Here is a 21,985-nt window from a genome sequence, read left to right on the forward strand (position 1 = left end):
AATGCATTTGAGGTAAGGGTGGTATACAGAAGATAGCCTTATTTAATTTTTAATTTTTAATTTAACCTTTATTTAACTAGGCAAGTCAGTTAAGAACAAATTCTTATTTACAATGATGGCCTACCAAAAGGCAAAAGGCCTCCTGCAGGGATGGGGGCTGGGATTAAAAATACAAATAAATTAAATAAAAATATAGCGCAAAACACACATCATGACAAGAGAGACACCACAACACTACATAAAGAGAGACCTAAGACGATAACATAGCATGGCACAACACGTGACAACACAACATGGTAGAAACACAACATGACAACAACATGGTAATAACACAACATGTCAGCAGCACAACAAGGTAGCAGCACAAAACAGGGCACAAACATTGTTGGGCACAGACAACAGCACAAAGGGCAAGAAGGTAGAGATAACAATACATCATGCAAAGCAGCCACAACTGTCAGTGAGAGTGTCCATGATTGAGTATTTGAATGAAGAGATTGAGATAAAACTGTCCAGGTCGAGTATTTGTTGCAGCTCGTTCCAGTCGCTAGCTGCAGCGAACTGAAAAGACGAGCGACCCAGGGATGTGTGTGCTTTGGGGACCTTTAATAGAATGTGAGACCCACTGGCAGAACGGGTGTTGTATGTGGAGGATGAGGGCTGCAGTAGATATCTCAGATAGGGTGTAATGAGGCCTAAGAGGGTTTTTATATATAAGCAACAACCAGTTGGTCTTGTGACGGGTATACAGAGATGACAAGTTTACAGAAGAGTATAGAGTGAAGTGATGTGTCCTATAAGGAGCATTGGTGGCAAATCTGATGGCCGAATGGTAAAGAACATCTAGCAGCTCAAGAGCACCTGCCGATCTATAAATTAGATCTCCATAATCTAGCATGGGTAGAATGGTCATCTGAATCAGGGTTAGTTTGGCAGCTGGGGTGAAAGAGGAGAGATTACGATAGAGGAAACCAAGTCTAGATTTAACTTGAGCCTGCAATAATAGTGGCAAGAACAGCTAAAATAAGCAAAGAGAAACAACAGTCTATCATTACTTTAACTTCTTGAATCTAGGGGGCACTATTTTCATTTTTGGAAAAATAACGTTCCCAAAGTAAACGGGCTATTTTGTCAGGACAAGATGCTAGAATATGCATATAATTGACAGCTTAGGATAGAAAACACTAAAGTTTCCAAAACTGTAAAAATATTGTCTGTGAGTATAACAGACCTGATATTGCATGCGAAAGCCTGAGAAAAATCCAATCTGGAAGGGACTCTTATTTAGAAAGCTCTGCGTTCCTATGCGTCCCTATTGAGCAGTGAATGAGATATCAACCAGATTCCTTTTTGCAATTTAATTTGTTTTTTAATTTTACCTTTATTTACTATGGCTTCCCTAATGTGTCTAGTGTCACAATACATAGTTTCAGGCTTTTATTTTGAAAAATGAGCCTGAACGTCAACATTGCGTCAGTGGTCAGCTGGAGTCTCTCAGAGATTTTTGTGCGTAAGGGACAAATGCGGCCATTGTTTCTCTTTCTCCTACTAAGAAGCCATCTGTCCCGGTTGATATATTATCGAATAGATATTTTAAAAACACCTTGAGGATTGATTATAAACAACGTTTGCCATGTTTCTGTCGATATTATGGAGCTAATTTGGAATATTTTTCCGCGTTGTCGTGACCTCAATTTCCGGTTGAATTCTCAGCCAAACGTGAAGAACGGAGTTAGTACAAAAAAATATTTTGGGAAAAAAGTAACATTTGCTATCCAACTGGGAGTCTTGTGAGTGAAAACATCCGAAGCTCATCAAAGGTAAACAATTTAATTTGATTGCTTTTCTGATTTTCGTGACCAGGTTGCCTGCTGCTAGCTAGGCATAATGATATGCTAGGCTATCGATAAACCTACACAAATGCTTGTCTTGCTTTGGCTGTGAAGCATATTTTCAAAATCTGAGATGACAGGGTGATTATATTTCACTTGTGATTTCATGAATATGAATATTTTCTAGTAATATATATGTCCGTTGCGTTATGCTAATTAGTGTCAGTTGATGATTACGCTCCCGGATCCGGGATGGGTAGTTACAACATTAAGACATAAAGGTCAGTCATTACTGAAAATTTCAAGAACTTTAAAAATTTCTTCAAGTGCAGTCGCAAAAACCAGCAAGCGCTATGATGAAACTGGATCTCATGAGGACCGCCACAGAGAAGGAAGATCCAGAGTTACCTCTGCTGCAGAGGATAAGGTCATTAGAGTTACCTGCATCTCAGATTGCAGACCAAATAAATGCTTTACAGAGTTCAAGTAACAGACACACCTCAACATCAACTGTTAAGAGGATACTGCATGAATCAGGCCGTAATGGTCGAATTGCTGCAAAGAAACCACTAATATAGGACACCAATAAGAAGAAGTGACTTTCATGGGCCAAGAAACACAGGCAATGGACATTAGTCTGATGAGTCCAAATTTTAGATTTTTGGTTTCAACCGCCGTGTCTTTGTGAGATGCAGAGAAGGTGAACGGATGATCTCTGCATGTGTGGTTCCCAGAGTGAAGCATGGAGGAGGAGGTGTGATGGTGTGGGGGTACTTTGAGGTTGACACTGTTAGTGATGTATTTAGAATTTATGGCACACTTATTAACCAGCATGGCTACCACAGCATTCTGCAGCGATTCGCCATCCCATCTGGTTTATGCTTAGTGGGACTATCATTTGTTTTTCAACAGGACAATGACCCAAAACACACCTTCATGCTGTGTAAGGGCTATTTGACCAAGAAGGAGAGTGGTGGAGTGCTACATCAGATGACCTGGCTTCCACAATCACCCAACCTCAACCCAATTGAGATGGTTTGCGATGAGTTGGACCACAGAGTGAAGGAAAAGCCGCCAACAAGTGCTCAGCATATGTGGGAACTCCTTCAAGACTGTTGGAAAAGCATTCCCCATGAAGCTGGTTGAGTGATTGCCAAGAGTGTGCAAAGCTGTCATCAATAAAATATATTATGATTTGTTTAACACTTTTTCGGTTACTAAATTATTCCATGTGTTTTTTCATAGTTTTGATGACTTCACTATTATTCTAGAATGTAGAAAATAGTAAAAATAAAGAAATATTCTTGAATGAGTAGGTGTGTCCAAACATTTGACTGGTACTGTATATTTTTGTAACCCAAGGCCTGCACTGGAAAGGAAAATGTACGCATTTATCTATGGGCCGATGCCAACAGTGTGCGATAACCATTACAGATAACACATCCTAATTGCTAAATTGCACAAAACATTAGGAACACCTGCTCTTTCCATGATAGACTGACCAGGTGAATCCAAGTGAAACTGTAGGGATGACGCTGAAGATGAGAAGCAGGTACGGGGAGTCAAATATTTTAATTCGGGAACAGACATAGAACAAGACAGGAACAGCGTCAGCACACAGGAAACACGGACATATGACAAACAATGCAGCAGCGGGAACAGAGCGGGGAACTGACAAATATAGGAGAGGTAATAAACAGGTGATTTAGTGAGTCTAGATGTGTCCAAAATCGCTGATGCGCTTGATGAGGGAAGGCAGGTGTACGTAAATGATGGTGGCAGGAGTGTGTAAATGATGGTGGCAGGAGTGCGTAAATGATGGTGGCAGGAGTGCGTAAATGATGGTGGCAGGAGTGCGTAATGCAGGGCAGCCTGGCACCCTCGAGCACCAGGGGGTTAGAGCGGGAGCAGACGTGACAGAAACCTTATTGATGTCTCTTCAATCAGTGTAGATGAAGGGTGAAGAGACAGGTTAGATAAGCCTTATGACAATTGAGGCATGGATTGTGTGTGTGCCATTCAGAGGGTGAAAGGGCAAGACAAAATATTGAAGTGCCTTTGAACGGGGTATGATAGTAAGTTCCAGGCTCACTGTTTGGAGTGTGTCAAGAATTGCTATTCTGCTGGGGTTTTCACGCTCAACAGTTTCCCTTTTGTATCAAGAATGGTCCACCACCCAAACGACATCCAGTCAACTTTAGGAAGCATTGGAGTCAACAACAGGATCCCTTTTGACACCTTGTAGAGTCCATTCCCTGACAAATTGATGCTGTTCTGTGGGTAAAAGTGGGTGCAACTCAATATTAGGAAGGTGTTCCTCATGTTTGGTACACTCAGTCAATAAAAAAGCATGTGCCATTTAAGTTGAATTTATTGAAACTGTAATATCAACTGGTTATATTAAATTGGTTATATTATACCGTGGAACACCATCTTAAAAAGGCAGTAACCACAGCAGTGGTGCTTGCTTGTAGAAGAAGCTTATGGCTGTGCAATGACATCGCCTTCATTTATTAATTTAGCACACAAGACACTCTTATTTCCCGAGCCCTTATCACAGTCAAGACAGCTATTTTATATGAAAAAAAAACGATTCTGTAATATAACAGAATAAAATATAACATAATATTTTTCCAAATGAAAAGAGTCACCACTGCAAAGTGATGCCCATCTTGCATCTGGAACAGTTATTCTACAAGAATGATACTTTTAAATAGGTCTCAATTTGGCAAGTTGAAAGAAAGATATTTCAGGGTTAGAAAGCAAAATGTCTTCTTTTCAATATACATACATTGGGTGTAATGTATTCTGCCTGTTCTATGGAATTTTCAAAATGAATGAACAATTCCACTCTGACACGGACACACACACACACTTCTCATACCTAATGCCTATGCCAGTTATGATGATATTTCTCTATGGAGAAGGTTCTGAGGCACAGCATAGTGCTTTACTCTGCTGGCTAAAACATCACAAAGAAGACCATCTACATTTACCCTGCTGGCTAAAACATCACAAAGAAGAACATCTACATTTACCCTGCTGGCTAAAACATCACAAAGACCATCTACATTTACCCTGCTAGCTAAAACATCCCAAAGACCATATACATTTACCCTGCTGGCTAAAACATCCCAAAGACCATCTACATTTACCCTGCTGGCTAAAACATCACAAAGAAGACCGTCTACATTTACCCTGCTGGCTAAAACATCACAAAGAAGACCGTCTACATTTACCCTGCTGGCTAAAACATCACAAAGAAGACCGTCTACATTTACCCTGCTGGCTAAAACATCACAAAGAAGACCGTCTACATTTACCCTGCTGGCTAAAACATCACAAAGACCATCTACATTTACCCTGCTAGCTAAAACATCACAAAGAAGACCATCTACATTTACCCTGCTGGCTAAAACATCACAAAGACCATCTACATTTACCCTGCTAGCTAAAACATCACAAAGAAGACCATCTACATTTACCCTGCTAGCTAAAACATCACAAAGACCATCTACATTTACCCTGCTGGCTAAAACATCACAAATAAGACCGTCTACATTTACTCTGCTGGCTAAAACATCACAAAGAAGACCGTCTACATTTACCCTGCTGGCTAAAACATCACAAAGAAGACCGTCTACATTTACCCTGCTGGCTAAAACATCACAAAGACCATCTACATTTACCCTGCTGGCTAAAACATCACAAATAAGACCGTCTACATTTACTCTGCTGGCTAAAACATCACAAATAAGACCTTCTACATTTACCCTGCTGGCTAAAACATCACAAAGAAGACCATCTACATTTACTCTGCTGGCTAAAACATCACAAAGAAGACCGTCTACATTTACCCTGCTGGCTAAAACATCACAAAGAAGACCGTTTACATTTACCCTGCTGGCTAAAACATCACAAAGAATACCGTCTACATTTACCCTGCTGGCTAAAACATCACAAATAAGACCGTCTACATTTACCATGCTAGCTAAAACATCACAAATAAGACCGTCTACATTTACCCTGCTGGCTAAAACATCACAAAGAAGACCGTCTACATTTACCCTGCTAGCTAAAACATCACAAAGAAGGCCGTCTACATTTACCCTGCTGGCTAAAACATCACAAAGACCATCTACATTTACCCTGCTGGCTAAAACATCACATAGAAGACCGTCTACATTTACCCGGCTGGCTAAAACATCACAAATACCATCTACATTTACCCTGCTGGCTAAAACATCACAAAGACCATCTACATTTACCCTGCTGGCTAAAACATCACAAAGAAGACCGTCTACATTTACCCTGCTGGCTAAAACATCACAAAGAAGACCGTCTACATTTACCCTGCTGGCTAAAACATCACAAAGAAGACCGTCTACATTTACCCTGCTGGCTAAAACATCACAAAGAAGACCGTCTACATTTACCCTGCTGGCTAAAACATCACAAAGACCATCTACATTTACCCTGCTAGCTAAAACATCACAAAGAAGACCATCTACATTTACCCTGCTGGCTAAAACATCACAAAGACCATCTACATTTACCCTGCTAGCTAAAACATCACAAAGAAGACCATCTACATTTACCCTGCTAGCTAAAACATCACAAAGACCATCTACATTTACCCTGCTGGCTAAAACATCACAAATAAGACCGTCTACATTTACTCTGCTGGCTAAAACATCACAAAGAAGACCGTCTACATTTACCCTGCTGGCTAAAACATCACAAAGAAGACCGTCTACATTTACCCTGCTGGCTAAAACATCACAAAGACCATCTACATTTACCCTGCTGGCTAAAACATCACAAATAAGACCGTCTACATTTACTCTGCTGGCTAAAACATCACAAATAAGACCTTCTACATTTACCCTGCTGGCTAAAACATCACAAAGAAGACCATCTACATTTACTCTGCTGGCTAAAACATCACAAAGAAGACCGTCTACATTTACCCTGCTGGCTAAAACATCACAAAGAAGACCGTTTACATTTACCCTGCTGGCTAAAACATCACAAAGAATACCGTCTACATTTACCCTGCTGGCTAAAACATCACAAATAAGACCGTCTACATTTACCATGCTAGCTAAAACATCACAAATAAGACCGTCTACATTTACCCTGCCGGCTAAAACATCACAAAGAAGACCGTCTACATTTACCCTGCTAGCTAAAACATCACAAAGAAGGCCGTCTACATTTACCCTGCTGGCTAAAACATCACAAATAAGACCGTCTACATTTACCCTGCTGGCTAAAACATCACAAATAAGACCTTCTACATTTACCCTGCTGGCTAAAACATCACAAAGACCATCTACATTTACCCTGCTGGCTAAAACATCACATAGAAGACCGTCTACATTTACCCGGCTGGCTAAAACATCACAAATACCATCTACATTTACCCTGCTGGCTAAAACATCACAAAGACCATCTACATTTACCCTGCTGGCTAAAACATCACAAAGAAAACCATCTACATTTACCCTGCTGGCTAAAACATCACAAATAAGACCGTCTACATTTACCCTGCTAGCTAAAGCATCACAAAGAAGACCATCTACATTTCCTCTGCTGGCTAAAACATCACAAAGAAGACCATCTACATTTACCCTGCTGGCTAAAACATCACAAATAAGACCGTCTACATTTACCCTGCTCGCTAAAACATCACAAAGAAGACCGTCTACATTTACCCTGCTAGCTAAAACATCCCAAAGACCATATACATTTACCCTGCTGGCTAAAACATCACAAAGAAGACCATCTACATTTACCCTGCTGGCTAAAACATCACATAGAAGACCGTCTACATTTACCCTGCTGGCTAAAACATCACAAATAAGACCGTCTACATTTACCCTGCTGGCTAAAACATCACAAATAAGACCGTCTACATTTACCCTGCTGGCTAAAACATCACATAGAAGACCGTCTACATTTACCCGGCTGGCTAAAACATCACAAATACCATCTACATTTACCCTGCTGGCTAAAACATCACAAAGACCATCTACATTTACCCTGCTGGCTAAAACATCACAAAGAAGACCGTCTACATTTACCCTGCTAGCTAAAACATCACAAAGAAGACCATCTACATTTACCTTGCTGGCTAAAACATCACAAAGAAGACCATCTACATTTACCCTGCTAGCTAAAACATCACAAAGACCATCTACATTTACCCTGCTGGCTAAAACATCACAAATAAGACCGTCTACATGTACCCTGCTGGCTAAAACATCATAAAGAAGACCATCTACATTTACTCTGCTGGCTAAAACATCACAAAGAAGACCATCTACATTTACCCTGCTGACTAAAACATCACAAAGAAGACCATCTACATTTACCCTGCTCGCTAAAACATCACAAAGAAGACCGTCTACATTTACCCTGCTGGCTAAAACATCACAAAGAAGGCCATCTACATTTACCCTGCTGACTAAAACATCACAAAGAAGACCATCTACATTTACCCTGCTCGCTAAAACATCACAAAGAAGACCATCTACATTTACCCTGCTGGCTAAAACATCACAAAGACCATCTACATTTACCCTGCTGGCTAAAACATCACAAAGAAGACCGTCTACATTTACCCTGCTAGCTAAAACATCTACATTTACCCTGCTGGCTAAAACATCACAAATAAGACCGTCTACATTTACTCTGCTGGCTAAAACATCACAAAGAAGACCATCTACATTTACCCTGCTGGCTAAAACATCACAAAGACCATATACATTTACCCTGCTCGCTAAAACATCACAAAGAAGACCGTCTACATTTACCCTGCTAGCTAAAACATCACAAAGAAGACCGTCTACATTTACCCTGCTGGCTGAAACATCACAAAGAAGACCATCTACATTTACCCTGCTCGCTAAAACATCACAAAGAAGACCATCTACATTTACCCTGCTGGCTAAAACATCACAAAGACCATCTACATTTACCCTGCTGGCTAAAACATCACAAAGAAGACCGTCTACATTTACCCTGCTAGCTAAAACATCACAAAGACCATCTACATTTACCCTGCTGGCTAAAACATCACAAAGACCATCTACATTTACCCTGCTGGCTAAAACATCACAAATAAGACCGTCTACATTTACTCTGCTGGCTAAAACATCACAAAGAAGACCGTCTACATTTACCCTGCTGGCTAAAACATCACAAAGACCATCTACATTTACCCTGCTAGCTAAAACATCACAAAGAAGACCATCTACATTTCCATAGCCGTTTCATACAGTTCCCCTGTCCCCGGGGTACCCATCTTCCCTGTATTCAAATGCAGGCCTTGCCACAGTTCAGTTGTTTTTTCATCAGAAACTACCAGTGGCCCAGCAGACTAATATGACACTTGATTGGCTGCAGCAGTCACACACAGACAACAACAAAAACACAAAAACATACACACGCACACAAGCTTGCACCCAAGCGTACACACAAGCACACACAAACAGTTGATTGTCCCCTGTATTCTTGACAGCCTCAATCTGCCGGATAGATTGCTGTGTCCTGATCTAGCTGATGGAAGTGAAGCTCATTCCACATCAGTGGTCTCGTGTGTGTGTGTGTGTGTGTGTGTGTGTGTGTGTGTGTGTGTGTGTGTGTGTGTGTGTGTGTGTGTGTGTGTGTGTGTGTATGGTTCTACTATCCTCGTGGGGACCTGACATCCCCGATAGTCCCCATAAGGACAGTAAAACAAGGAAAATTCTCCCTCGTTGGCAAATTTCCCACTTCCCAACGAGGACAAAGGCAATTTTAAGCATAGGGGTTAGGTTTAGATTTAAAATTAGGGTTACAATTAGAATTAGAGTTAGGCTTACAGTGTTTTCCACACGTTCACTATATACACGTTCACTATATACTCCTTCAAATTAGTTGATTTGGCTATTTCAGCCACACCTGTTGCTGACAGGTGTATAAAATCGAGCCCACAGCCATGCAATCTCCATAGACAAACATTGGCAGTACAATAGCCCGCATTGAAGAGCTCAGTAAATTTCAACGTGGTACCGTCATAGGATGCCACCTTCCCAGCAAGTCAATTTGTCAAATTTCTGCCCTTTTAGAGCTGCTCCGGGCAACTGTAAGTGCTGTTCTTGTGAAGTGGAAACGTCTAGGAGCAACAACGGCTCAGCCGCGAAGTTGTAGGCCACACAAACTCACAGAACGGGACCGCTGAGTGCTGAAGTGTGTAGCACGTAAAAATAATCTATCCTCGGTTGCAACACACACGACCGAGTTCCAAACTGCCTTTGGAAGTAATGTCAGCATAAGACTGTTCGCCGGGAGATTAATGAATTGGTTCTCATGATCGAGCAGCCACGCACATGCCTAAGATCACCATGCGCAATAGCAAGCGTTGGCTGGAGTGGTGTAAAGCTCGCCACCATTGGACTCTGAAGCAGTGGAAACAAGATACCGCTGAATGTATAGTGTCAATTATAAAGTTTGGTGGGGGAGGAATAATGGTCTGGGGCTGTTTTTCATGGTTCAGGCCCCTTAGTTCCAGTGAAGTGAAATCTTCACACTACAGTATACAATGACATTCTAGACAATTCTGTACTTCCAACTTTGTGGCAACAGTTTGGGGAAGGACCTTACCTGTTTCAGCATGACAAGTCCCCAATACACAAAACAAGGTCCATACAGAAATGGTTTGTCGAGATCGTTGTGGAAGAACATGACTGGTCCAAACAGAGCTCTGACCTCAACCCGATCGAACACCAGTGGGATGATTTGAAATGCCAACTGCGAGCCAGGCCTTATCGCACAACATCAGTGCCCGACGTCACTAATGCTCTTGAGGCTGAATGGAAGTCCCCGCAGCAATGTTCCAACATCTAGTGGAAAGAGTTCCCAGAAGAGTAGAGGCTGTTATAGCAGCAAAGGGGGCACCAACTCCATATTAATGCCCATGATTTTGGAATGAGATGTTCGACGAGCAGGTGTCCACATACATTTGGTCATGTATGAGCTCTATTTTGGTGGCCTATGGTACATTCTAATGTCTTAATTCCATCTGAAATACACAGCGAAATGATTGAATACTTTATGGGGTTTACCTCCCAGACTGGAAACATGAGTTGTGGTATTGTGTAGAAAGACATGACATTACAATTTAAATTACTGAAAATATATTAATTCAATGCATTGTTAGTTGTTTTGGAAATTGTCTAGGTATAGATCTATATGATCAGGGCTATTTTCTAAGAAAGAGAACATAAAACCTTTTTAAACATTTAACCTGTCCTCTCTTGAGATTAATGTCTTATTTACAGTTTAACTGCAAGTATTGAGGAAATTATGTTAGTTCTTCTAATTATGTATTTTATTAAAACAGAACAATTAACTAAATAGCCCACATTATCATTATTATTTTTTTCTTCCGGTTAATAATTAGGCTATTGGATTTCGACTCCTTGTTACTATTACAGTTGAAGTCCGAAGATTACATACACTAAGTTGACTGTGCCTTTAAACAGCTTGGAAAATTCCAGAAAATGATGTCATGGCTTTAGAAGCTTCTAATAGGCTAATTGACATCATTTGAGTCAATTGGAGGTGTACCTGTGGATGTATTTCAAGGCCTACCTTCAAACTCAGTGCCTCCTTGCTTGACATCATGGGGAAATCAAAATAAATCAGACAAGACCTCAGAAAAATAATTGTAGACCTTCGCAAGTCTGGTTCATCCTTGGGAGCAATATCCAAACGCCTGAAGGTACCACGTTCATCTGTACAAACAATAGTATGCTTTATTAACACTACAATAAAGCATATTGCGTTCCTCATTTCACCTGTCACAATATTTTACATTATGAAGCTTACTTAGTACCCCAGAACAGCTGAGCCAGTCAAGTGTTTGTTTGTTAATAGCACAACGGGAGAAAGCGGGGGTAGGTGAGTCCAGCTGTGTACTGACAGGGGTCGCATTTTATATTTAAAGTCAACAGTGTTTTTTTTTAGCTTCAATAGAGTGATCAGGGACGTGCAACTATAGTTTTCCTTCACAGAAGAGACATTAGTGCAACACATTCAACAGAAAACAGCTTCCTTTTCATCAGATGACAACAGAAGTACTATGCTATTAGGTTGGCAGCCACACACTTAGATGAGTTTACAATGAAAGAGCAAGGTATTTTATGCTAAAACGATGCATGGCCGTCATATTTCTAATGTTTAGGCCTATCATAGAAATAATGTAGCCAGCGACATTTCCTAATGTTTTGCTTAAAGATAATCTTGCATTTTAACTGAGAAAAATAGTCTGGCTACACCAAGTAAAGTAGCTACAAATCAGACAGAGCACCGTCGGCTGATCGAATGCCCGTTTGTAAATTCCCATCTGAGAAGTGCAAAGGATGTCCATAATGAGTCTGATGCCGAGCATAAAATACAATAAGAAGCATGTTAGATCTGAGTTTACAAAGCGCAGTAAGATATGAGTGAAAAAACAATCCGAATTCTGAGTTAGCACGACCTCTAAGTTTATCTTGCTTTCGAATTAAGTGGCTGAATTAATAAGGTGACAGTGCATCATATGTGAACCGTTTCAGAAAGCTAGGGGTAGGTCGCATGTCAATACTTCACAGGAGAAGCATTTGAACAATAAAAAGATATACTGCACCAGTCAAACAGAATAATAGTGAAGGCATGATCACTATGAAATAACACATATGGAATCATGTAGTAACCAAAAGCGTTATACAAATCAAAACACATTTCATATTGGAGATTCTGTAAAGTAGCCACCCTTTTCCTTGACAGCATTGCACACTCTTGGCAATCTCTCAACCAGCTTCATGAGGAATGCTTTTCCAACAGTCTTATAGGAGTTCCAATATATGCTGAGCACTTGTTGGCTGCTTTTCCTTCACTCTGCAGTCCAACTCATCCCAAACCATCTCAATTGGGTTGAGGTTGGGTGATTGTGGAGGGCAGGTCATCTAATGTAGGACTCCATCACTCTCCTTCTTGGTAAAATAGCCCTTACACAGCCTGGAGGTGTGTTTTGCGTCATTTTCTTGTTGAAAAACAAATTATAGTCTCACTAAGCACAAACCAGATGGGATGGCGAATCGCTACAGAATGCTATGGTAGCCATGCTGGTTAAGTGTGCCATGAATTCCAAATACATCACTAACAGTGTCAACAGCAAAGTACCCCACACCATCACACCTCCTCCTCCATGCTTCATGCTGGGAACCACACAAGCTGAGCTCATCCATTCACCTGCGTCTCACAAAGACATGGCGGTTGGAACCAAAATTGGACTCATTGAACCACATTTGGACTCATCAGACCAAAGAACAGCTTTCCACCGGGCTAATGTCCATTGCTCATGTTTCTTTGCCCAAGCAAGTCTCTTCTTATTATTGGTGTCCTTTAGGTTTCTTTGCAGCAAAAGGCCTGATTCATGCAGTCTCATCTGAACAGTTGATGTTGAGATCTGTCTGTTACTTGAACTACAGCATTGATTTGGGCTGCAATTTCTGAGCGCTTGCTGCTTTTTACGACTGCACTTGAAGAAACTTTTAAAGTTCTTTAAAATTTCCAGATTGACTGACCTTCATGTCTTAAAGTAAAGATGGACTGTCATTTCTCTTTACTTATTTGAACTGTTCTTGCCATAATATGGACTTGGTCTTTTACCAAATAGGCCTATCGTCTGTATACCACCCCTACCTTGTCACAACACAACTGATTGGCTCACCACATTAAGAAGGAAAGAAATTCCACAAATTAACTTTTGACAAAGCACACCTGTTAATTAAAATGCATTCCAGGTAACTACCTCATGAAGCTGGTTGAGATAATGCCAAGAGTGTGCAAAGCTGTCATCACGGCAAAGGGTGGCTACTTTGAAGAATCTCAAATGTAAAATATATTTGGATTTGTTTAACACTTTTTTGATTACTACATGATTACATATGTCATTTCATAGTCATACATATGGGGGATTGGAAATGATGCAGACAATTACATTGATGGAAGCTGCAATCTATTTGCAATATTAAAGCTGATCTTATCCCCCCCCCCCCCTAAAAAAAAACAAACATTAAAAAAGAGCTCTCCAGTAGGTGTAACAGACATTCAAGTGCCATTTTCTCAAAAGTGGGGATATAAGCTAATTAACTTTCATAGCAGTATTATTTTCACATTGTTCCTCAACTGTAGTGTATGATATACCATGTTGAGGCTCTGAGTCTCTACTTTCATCCAATGTTAAAAAAACACAATTTAAATTTCGAGTCAAGGTGGTTGTCACATATTGTGTAAGCTTTTTGCTGTGTTTTAGAAGTCAAATGGATTAGTTATTTTTACAGCTGTCACTGCTATCATGACTTCACTGTACTTTTTCAACTCTCAGATGACATTCGGCAGCTCCTACCTATATATGTATAACTTTATGAGCTGGATTGCCTGTCTTTGCAATTCGTTTTTTTCGTTTGTGCTTGTTAGCATATTTAGCTAGTAGCCTCCATGGAAATTAAATGTTACTTGTGCTAATGTTGTTAGCTTTCTGGTAATAGATGCCCAATTAGCTTTTTTGTATTTTTTGGTACCCCTTTGGGTACTAAACCAGTAATACCGTAAATCCCAGGGTGAGAGAAGGGCGGTATGACGATATGAATATCTGGATACCTCCCAACCCTAGCGTGTGCACATAATACTTATTCCCTATCACACACTTCAGGCCGTTAGGGTGTCACAGGCAAAACGGCAGCGAGACGGCAGTGGCTTCTTTTCTTTTTAAAATCCCAATGGTTCATGAAACATTCACCGGAAACCTTCAGCGATGTGAACAAGGGTCCAGAGAAGTTATTTGAGTGAAAGGAGAAAGAGAGGAGATCCCTAGTGGACCTGTCCCCTCCTCCCCCCGTCACCCTGTCACCCTGCTGTCCCCTTGTCCTCCTCATGTCTCCCCGCTCACACAGAGAAACACACAGAGCACAGCATCACAAGCCCTCAATTAATCCATGTCAGCACTTGGCCAATGTGACCTATACCTGTCCTATACAGTTATTGGAGGGGTGTGTGAGTGTGTATGTGTGTGTGTGTGTGTGTGTGTGTGTGTGTGTGTGTGTGTGTGCGCGCGCGCGCGCGTGTGTCTGCATGCATCTGTGCTGTGTACTTGGCTGCCATCAGCCACCTGCTCAATTTATCGATGTCCTTTGGGGTTCACTGTGCCTGTGTGTGGTGAAGCTGAAGGGTGGAGGTGGAAAATTATTCATTTAACATTCTGGAGTACAGGCAGTTTATTCAGCCATACTTTGAGTTGTTAACAGGTCAATCACTCTCTGTTCTACTTTTATTTTGTAGTTCTTTGGCAATGTGGAATGTTGGTAGGTAGGGCAATAATTCATTTTTAGAAGCGGTGTAACTAACTTTTGAGCTTCACTCCAATAAACACAAAACACGGAGAAAAGCACACAACTATAATATATGTAATCTCCTGCTTCATAGACTTTGGCTTCTATTGGTTTCCATTCACAATTATGTTGCCACAGGGATGAGGGAGTCTTCGCTCCCTGCCTGAAAAATCAATTAGAGGAAAGACTGAGCTAGTTTCTAAATATCTATCTGCAGATGACTTAACTTGTATGATATATACCAACCTAAAATAACAGGGCACTCTAACCAGATATTTGCCATTAAAAAGATAGTTAAGACTTTAGTTTGAAGTGCACATATTAGCCACTAATTTGTAGTTTATAAGTGTGTTTACAAGTAGCTAATAAGCCTTTTATTATGTTTATTAGCCATACATCAGGCATTAAGTGTTTTCTTGTTAAAACATTATCAGTCATGTTTTACTGGCCAATCTTTAATAACCTCATTGTTAGTCCTAATAAAGACATACTTCTTCTTAGAGCAAGGTACACAAGAAACAGACTCTTAGTAAGCTGTATCAATGTAGAACTAATAAAAGCATAGTACCTTAAGATGTCTTCCCTATATGAAAGAGTTACCTTATTCTTACATGGAGAAATATTGTCCAGAAATTATCACATTGGATAGAAAGGGCACATCTCCCCACACATGAGCAAAATCTTCTAATGTTCCTGAATCAAAGAATGTGTGTAGTTTTGTGAGATAATAAACTTCCATAGTGCATCTTTAAATAAGAATGTCTACTATGTATTAGGATTTGGTGCAAGTGTATGTATTTGGACAGTGACACTAACAAAATCCTTTGTGTTTGTTTAGCCTATGGTTCAGTGAGAGAGAGTTTACATTGGATTAGTCCATGTATGTGTTTAGTCTATGGTTCAGTGAGGGAGAGATTACATTGGATTAGTCTATGTATGTGTTTAGTCTATGGTTCAGGTAAGGAGAGTTTACATTGGATTAGTCCATGTATTTGTTAAGTCTATGGTTCAGTGAGGGAGAGATTACATTCGATTAGTCTATGTATGTGTTTAGTCTATGGTTCAGCGAGGGAGAGTTTGCACATGTGTTATATATGTTATATGTTTGTTCCAGGGGTTCAGAAAAGCTGACACCGTATCAACACGACACCTTAAGTAAACTTTTCTCCTGGGAACATCAATGTGACAACATTAATATGACAAAATATGAATCGCAATAAGTTCTTTATGGTCACGTGTGTACTTAAAGGGGTCATTGTGATTTAAAGATACACTAAGGACGTTTAGTTGCTAATTCTTTACATAACATTTTTACTTGAATGTTGGCTTGTATGGTGAATATGATATAATATGAATCAATGTCTTATTTCATTAAACTACACAAATCTTTTGTTTCAGGCAAACAGTACATGCTTTTGCTCATAGGTGTGGGGAAGTGTTCCCCTTTCTGTCCAATGAGGTCATTTCTGGACAATATTTCTGTATAAAAAAATATGGCTACACTATAAAATAGGGAACACATTTTCAGGTACTATATCCTTATTAGTCCCATATTGAGACAGCTATTAAGAGTCTGTTTATTGTGTAACTTGCTCTTTATTAAATACTAAAATGTCTTTATAATGACTAACAATGAGGTTATTAAGGATTGGCCAGAAACAAATGATTTACAATGTTTGAAAAAGAAAACACTTAAACACTTAGAAACTACAAATTAGTGGCTAATATTGTCACCAAATCTTGTTAAGACTGTAAGGTGCAGATATTAGTCACTCTTCTGTAGTTAATATGTGTGTATACAAGTAGCTAATACGCCATGTATTATGTTTTATTAGCCATACATTAGCCTTAAGTCATTTGTATTTGTTTAGCCTATGGTTCAGGTAAGGAGAGTTTACATTGGATTAGTCCTTGTATTTGTTAAGTCTATGGTTCAGTGAGGGAGAGATTACATTCGATTAGTGAACATATATGTTATATGTTTGTACAGAGGTTGAGAAAAGCTGACACCATATCAACACGACACCTTAAGTAAACTTTTCTCAAATTTCCTGACAAAATATGATTCCCAATAAGTCCTTCATGGTCACGTACACTGCATGTCAAAAGTTGTAGAATACCTTCTCATTCAAGGGTTTTTCTTCTTTTTTTTTTACTATTTTCTACATTTAGATTAATAGTGAATATATCAAAACTGTGAAATGACACATATGGAATCATGTAGTAACCCAAAAAGTATTAAATAAATCAAAATATATTTTAGATTTGAGATTCTTCTAGTAGACATTATTTCATTAAACTGCACAAATGTTTCGTTTCAGGCAAAACATTACATGCTTTTGCTAATGGGTGTGGGGAGGTGTGCCCCTTTCTGTCCAATGAGGTCATTTCTGGACAAAATTTCTGCAGTAAAAATATTGTTACACTTTAGAATAGCGAACACATTTTCAAATACGATGTCCTTATTAGTCCCACATTGAGACAGCTTACTAAGAGCCTGTTTCTTGTGTAACTTGCCCTTTAATAAATATGAATATGTCTCTATTATGACTAACAAAGAATATATTAAGGATTGGCCAGTAAAACATTAATTATAATGATTGAAAAATGTAAAAATAACTTAAAGCTACAATAGGTCATTCTTCGGGCGACCCAACCAAATTCCTATACTGTAGATATGTGAGTTATAGAGCTGTTATTCTCAACTGAAAGCAACTCTAAGAAGCGGTCTGTTCTGTGTGCTATTTCTATGCTTCCCGTTCTTAACTTTTGTTTTTGTCATTTACTTTCAGATTGGTACACCAGCTCTGAACATCTGAAAATGCAATATGTCTGGTTATGGAAACTATATTTCACAGTGGTTTAGATGGTACAATGATTCTCTACACAATAATATATTTCACAGTTGTTTAGATGGTACAATGATTCTCTACACAATAATATATTTCACAGTGGTTTAGATGGTACAATGATTCTCTACACTTATACCTGCTTGTTTTGTCACATTAACTGAAAACAGGCAAAACAGTAGAATTTTAGCAACCAGGTAGTGGAGGAACGATTTTTGCATTTTGCACCATTTAATAAAGGCTTAATGTATGGCTAATAAGACAAAATAAAGACCTTATTAGCTACTTTTATACACTTTTATTAACTACAAATTATAATAAAATAAAATAGTATTGGCGCATACACATATTTAGCAGATGTTATTGCGGGTGTAGCGAAATGCTTGTACAAAAAGGTGCTTAGGAACATTAGCTAATACGTGCATCGTAATACATCTGCAAACATGTATACCTTAAAATAAATTGTCACCAAAATATTTATTTAGCTGACATACCCATGTAGGAAGATTAAACAAATTTGTATTTGTTTTTATTTAACCTTTCTTTAAACAGGGTGTCACATTGAGATTAAGCATCTCTTTTACAAGAGATCCCTGTACACATTACGATAAAAACAGAATTTTAAAACATACACGTGTATAAAAGCAACCACATTCAACTACATAGAGGTCCTCAATCAATAATGTAAACTACCTGAGTGACACCAGTACATCTAACTGCAGTGAACCCTGCAGATTGTTCAACAAATTAGAGACAAAAAAACAAAAAGCGTATGTTCCTAAATCTGTGAATTTTTATTTTACGAGGCAAGTCAGTTAAGAACAAATTCTTATTTTCAATGACAGCCTAGGAACAGTGGATTAACTGCCTGTTCAGGGGCAGAACGACAGATTTGTACCTTGTCAACTTGGGAATTTGAACTTGCAACCTTTCGGTTACTAGTCCAACGCTCTAACCACTAGGCTACCCTGCCGCCCAATATTATTCTTATCTTAATTAATGATGTTACATATAGAGGCAGTTTCCGTAAGATTGCTTTGCAAATAAATAAAAGAGAATGCAGCTCTCTTCTCGCAGACAGAGAGGTCCATCCCACATTTCTATACAGACTATAATGACGAGTCCTAAAAGTGTCCCCTGTGATAAAACGTATTGCTGAATGGTAGACTGTGTCCAAGGGTTTTAAAACAGAGGTTGCCGTATGCATGTAAACAATATCACCAAAATCCAGTACAGGTAGAAGCGTTGCTTGAGCAATCTTTCTCCTATTTTAATACTAAGGCATGATTTATTTCGATATTACAAAAAATATTGGTTCTTAGCTTCTTAGTCAGATTTTCTATATGCGTTACGAAGGATAACTTGTCATCAATCCAGACACCCAGGTACTTATATTGAGAAACAAGCTCAATTTGGACTTCATTTACAGCCAAATATGCAGGTCCTCAGGGTCAACATTTTGTGACCTAGAGAACAGCATGAGCTTGGTTTTACTTGTATTTAACACTCATTTGGGATCTCTAAGTGATTTCTGAATTGAATCAAAGTCATGCTGAAGTTCACAAATGGTCTGCTGCACTGAGGTGGCACAGGAATACAAAACTGTGGCATCTGCATAGGGATGAATGCTACAAGAATTAACAGTGTCATTAATATACAAAGTGAACAATAATGGACCCAAAATCGAACCCAGAGGAACACCTTTTTAAATATCAAAAAATTCTGATTTAACCCCATCTAGCAAGATGGCCTGAGTTCTGTCGCTAAGATAATTCTGAAACCATAAAAAGGCTGAATATCCCAGGCCTACTCCTGCCTACATGCTAGTTTAATATGGGCTGTACTATCAGGTTCAGACCCTCACTGAAGCCTTACTACAACAGACATGATGTACCAGGCTTTTCTGCTGACGATCCCGCTACTGATGGCGTTTCAGACGTCAAACACTTCACCACTTGATTCTGTAAAGAAGATTGGACCGACAAGCGCTCCAAAAGTTGCCAAAGTTGATGAGATAATAGGGCTCAGTTCATTGCTAGAAGCTGCAAGGAAGTTAGAGACATATATGGTCCATCTGAGGATGGTATGTACTCCCTGACCACAGCTACTGGGGTGGAGTAACAGACCTTCTGTGACATGACCACAGCGGGCGGCGGCTGGACTCTGGTGGCAAGCGTGCACGAGGACAACATCTACGCAAAGTGCACAATTGGTGATCGTTGGACCAGCCAGCAGGGAAACAACGCCAACTGGCCAAAAGGGGAAGGCAACTGGGCCAACAGGAAGACTTTCGGAACAGTAGAGGCAGCCACGGACGATGACTTCAAGAATCCTGGCTACTATGACATAGATGCAGAAGACATGTTGGTGTGGCACGTTCCCAACAAAACGCCCTTTTACCACTGGAACCTGGCCGCCATCATGCGCTACTACACTGACAGGCGCTTCCTCCATCTGTACGGAGGAAACCTGTACTACCTCTTCCACCGCTACCCGGTCGAGTACAACGTTGGAAAACACCTGTCCGACAATGGACCCTCCATTCCCATTAGTTTATGACCTCGGGGACAAAGAGTCTACCAAATGTTCTACGGCCCTAACACTAGAGAGAGAGAGAGAGAGAGAGAGAGAGAGAGAGAGAGAGAGAGAGAGAGAGAGAGAGAGAGAGAGAGAGAGAGAGAGAGAGAGAGAGAGAGAGAGAGAGAGAGAGAGAGAGAGAGAGAGAGAGAGAGAGAGAGAGAGAGAGAGAGAGAGAGAGAGAGAGAGAGAGAGAGAGAGAGAGAGAGAGAGAGAGAGAGAGAGAGAGAGAGAGAGAGAGAGAGAGAGAGAGAGAGAGAGAGAGAGAGAGAGAGAGAGAGAGAGAGAGAGAGAGAGAGAGAGAGAGAGAGAGAGAGAGAGAGAGAGAGAGAGATTCTGTGCTGTAATGATGCCTTAGTGCATTGGCATTACTAGCCATGTGATGTTTTGAAATATAGATATATATTATATGCTGTTGGCTGTCGGGTTAAAACATGTTTGTCACTTGAAGAAAGACACAGGACATGATCGTATCCAACTAATAGGTCACACACAGACATGGCTGAGAGGCGGCAGGTGACATAATGAAAGAGAGGAAAAGCAGCCAGCCTGGCCTCAAAGTCCATGGCAATACAGCATCATTATTTCTGGGTCTGTTTCCCTGGTTGAGGCTTTCCTGGAGGTTGAGAGCCAGAGATGCTACCACCACTATCAGAGGAAAAGACACATAACTAGAGTGTTCTGGATAACACACTTCACCTTGTGTTAGGATCACAGTCAAACATAGCCGTACACACACACAGCTCAATCTCGCAACATGATTAGCAGAGGTATGTCATGGTCATGGATACAAACTCTATATAGGACACAAAGTTATGCACCTTGGCCCAATCTGAAGCTAACTGAGAGTGAGGTCTGTGGAAAAGGAGGAAAAACACAACCTGACCGACCTGAAACAGTGAGAGAGTGTCACAGCTTAAGGGCTAATTAGCTAGTCGCTAAACATTCCATCTGGCCACTACTCTCAGTGGTCAGGAGTTGGAAGGAGGGTTGAGAAGAAGGAGTGAGGAGAGGGGAGAAGAAGGGGTGAGAAGAGGGAGAGAAGAAGGGTGTGAGGAGGGGGAGAAGAAGGGGTGAGAAGAAGGGATGAGGAGGGGGAGAAGAATGGGGGAGGAGGGGGAGAAGAATGGGGGAGGAGGGGGAGAAGCCATGAAGAGATGATTCATCCTCAAGACTGACTAACACTTTTACAGCGTGACAAAGTTGTCCGTGTGTCTGTCCCCTCCCACCTCCCCGTCTGTCCTGAATAGAATGTGAATAATTTCTTGCCAGGCAGCATATTGATGGGCAAGGAGGTGAACAAGGTGAC

The 21,985-nt window shown here is 40.2% G+C and overlaps 1 protein-coding gene and 1 pseudogene across 14 annotated transcripts in view; one reads left to right on the forward strand and one right to left on the reverse strand.

Annotated features, from left to right (window-relative positions):
- Positions 1–21,985, reverse strand: part of LOC110496838 (receptor-type tyrosine-protein phosphatase U) — a 274,942-nt gene that overhangs the window by 201,693 nt on the left and 51,264 nt on the right. The window lies entirely within an intron of this gene.
- On the forward strand, positions 20,204–20,700 carry LOC149975603 (intelectin pseudogene; annotated as a pseudogene).

This window comes from Oncorhynchus mykiss, chromosome 18, assembly GCF_057628025.1.
Source record: "Oncorhynchus mykiss isolate SJ-2025 chromosome 18, ASM5762802v1, whole genome shotgun sequence".
NCBI lineage: Eukaryota > Metazoa > Chordata > Actinopteri > Salmoniformes > Salmonidae > Oncorhynchus > Oncorhynchus mykiss.